This window comes from Lactuca saligna, chromosome 4 (assembly GCF_052625555.1).
Source record: "Lactuca saligna cultivar CGN05327 chromosome 4, ASM5262555v1, whole genome shotgun sequence".
Classification (NCBI taxonomy): Eukaryota; Viridiplantae; Streptophyta; class Magnoliopsida; order Asterales; family Asteraceae; genus Lactuca; species Lactuca saligna.
The window spans coordinates 167,136,488-167,139,665 of NC_136420.1; positions in this window are offsets into that span (position 1 = coordinate 167,136,488).

The following is a 3,178-nucleotide window of genomic DNA, read 5'->3' on the forward strand; positions in this document are numbered from 1 at the left end:
TGTTTTTTGAGGGAAAAACTTGACTTTTCGAGTGTTTTTGGTTCCGAAACTTCTATAAATTTTATTTATATAATTTAAATATTTTTCTAACCCTTACGAACTTAATGGAACAAATAAAATTCAAAAGTTTATTTAACTGAAATTGACTTTTGTTGACTGGAAAAGTATCGGGTTGTCACATCACCCCCATTAGATGGAATTTCTTCCCGAAATTCCTTCTATAGAATACAATCATGGACTAGTAAAAAAATGCGGGTACTTTTGTTGCATCTGGTCTTTTCTCTCCTTAGTGAATTCAGGTCACCGCTTGGCATTCCATCTAACCTTCACCATCGGTATGCGACTTTGTTTCATTCGTTTGACTTCCATATCCATGATTTTGACTGGTTCTTCCATGAAGTTAAGACTCTCGATGATTTCGATTACATGGAGTGGAATCACAAGACTCTCGTCAGATAGACACTTTTTAATATTTGACACGTAGAAGATGGGATGTACGTTGTTGTGTTCTTGGGGTAACCGGAGTTTGTAAACTACGGGGCCGATCCTAGCAAGGATCTTGAATGGCCCAATGTATCTTGGATTAATCTTTCCACGCTTTCTGAAGCGTATCATCCCCTTCCAGGGTGAGACCTTCAATAGAACGCGATCACCAACCTGGAGTTCCAAGGGTTTTCGTCTCTTGTCGGCATAACTCTTTTGTCTATCCCTCGAGACTTTTAGTCGTTCTCAGATTTGTATTATATTTTATGTGGTTTCTCAAATGATTTCTGGGCCCGTGAGAGTGCTATCAGGGACTTGTTCCTTAGCTAGCTGCGTGTCGCCTATTTCAGCCCAACACAGAGTGGATCTGCACTTACGACCAAAGAGGGCTTCTAATGGATCATCCTTGATGATGGTGTGATGGCTGTTGTTATAAGAAAAATCAACCATTGACAAATGGATATCCCATGACTTGCCAAAATCGATAACACATGCTCTCAGCATGTCTTCGAGCGTTTGGATGGTTCTCTCACCCTGCCTGTCGGTTTGTGGATGATAAGTTACACTCATGTCCAACTTACTTCCAAGAGCCTTTTGAAGTGACTGCTAGAATCGCGAGGTGAATCTACTATCTCTATCCGAGATAATAGATATAGGAACACCATGCAGTCATACTATCTCTTGGATGCAGGTTCTATTCAGTCTCTCCATTTTGTATGTTTATTTGATTGGCAGGAAGTGGGCGGACTTGGTAAGTCTGTCAACGATTACCCAAATAGTATCGTGACCACTCGGGGTCTTGGGCAATTTGGTGATGAAGTCCATTATAATTAATTCCCACTTCCACTCAGGTATTTCTTGTTGTTGGAGTGAACTTGAGGGCTTCTGATATTCTACATTGACCTTGGCGCAAGTTAGGCACTTTCCCATGTAGGTAGCGATCTCAGCTTTCATGTTTGGCCACCAATAGAGTTTCTTGAGATCCAGATACATCTTGTCTGAACCTGGGTGAATGGAGTATTGAGTTTTGTGGGCTTCATTCATGACAACCTCCCTATACCACTGAACTTTAGGGTCTAGATCTGTTTCATGCAATAACGGACTCTGTCTCCCTAGATCTCAAAGTTCTTCTCTATTCCTTGCAAAGTCTCACTTGCCACATTTTCAGGATTAAATACTTTCAGCTTAGCCTCTTTGATCTGGGTGAAGATGTGGGAATGGATCGTCATGGTTAGTGCCTTCACTGTACGACCTGAGTACTCTTTTTGGTTGAGGGCATCCGCTACTACATTGGATTTTCCAGGATGATAGTGTATCTCACACTTGTAATCATTAAGTAGCTCTACCCATCGTCGTTATCTCATGTTGAGCTCCTTCTGATCAAAGACGTGCAGAAGGCTTTTATGGTCGGTGAAGATAGTGCACTTGGTACCATAGAGGTAATGTCTCTAGATTTTTAGGGAAAAGACCACTGCTCCCAATTCCAGATCATGAGTTGTATAGTTGACTTCGTGTGCCTTAAGTTGTCTCGTGGCATAAGCAATATCTTTTCCTCGCCGCATCTGCACACAACTGTCACAACCATAAATTTTGGTGCCTTGTAACTACAACACTTATGTCAATTATGAATCAAAAACATGAAAGCATGCATGATGCTTACTCTATGACAACAAAATTTCAATCAAACACTTCATACAAGCACATCAAATAGTCAACAGATAATTCGAAACCCTAGAAGTCCTGTTTAAGTCCATTTTGGGTTAGGGTTTCCTTATTGGGCCCAATGGGCCAATAAGCTTCCAATTTGGCTATCTTGGGCCTAGAACTCTTAAATGGGCTCTAATTGGACCCATTTCATTTATTTTAACATTTTGGGCCATATTAGGCCTAGAATGAAATAAAATACCCAAATGGACCTTATTGGGCCAAAAATAAGATTTAATAGCCCTAGTGGGCTATAAAACTCATATTTTGGTGAATTTTGGGCCGTGAATTACTCTAAAAGGGCCAATGGGCCGAAAACCATTAACTTGGGCTCCATATTATGGATTTAAACACAAAAGGCCCAAACCTCCATCTCTCTTCTCTATCTCTCGGCCCAAACTACAAACCCAAGGAGAAGGGTTCACTTTGCTTGCCACATCATTTTTATTTGGTGGATAACTAAATATTATACTTTAAATATCCAAGTTCTCTCCCATACTTCCATGAAACCTCACTTCTCTATTCTTCTTCTCCCTCTTTTTTCCTTCGGCCGAGAGTAAGAGAATAAGCATACACACCTCACAAAACTCTCTCTAAATCACTCAAGAATCATCCACTCTTCTTTATCCAAAATCTCGAAAATTTGGCTTGAAGTCTAAGGATCTTCATCAAGTAATTCATCATCTAAGGTAAGTTAATGACTAACTTATGATCTAACTCACTTCATTTCAACAAAAATCCCTTCTAAATCCATTCAATCTTGTGATCTTTCATGTTAGAAGCTCTTTAAGTTCGAGATCTTCCAAGAAAGGTTGCTAGGGCCGAAAATAACAACAAACTCTTCTCTTTTCTTCTTCAAAACCGAACCACAACTCAAGGTGAGTTTCATACCCGCTTCTTTTCGGTTTTTATGAGTTTTATGGGGGGAGAATACAAGTAAATGTGTAGATCTATGTGTAAATGTATGCTATGTGTGATTTGATGCATGTAT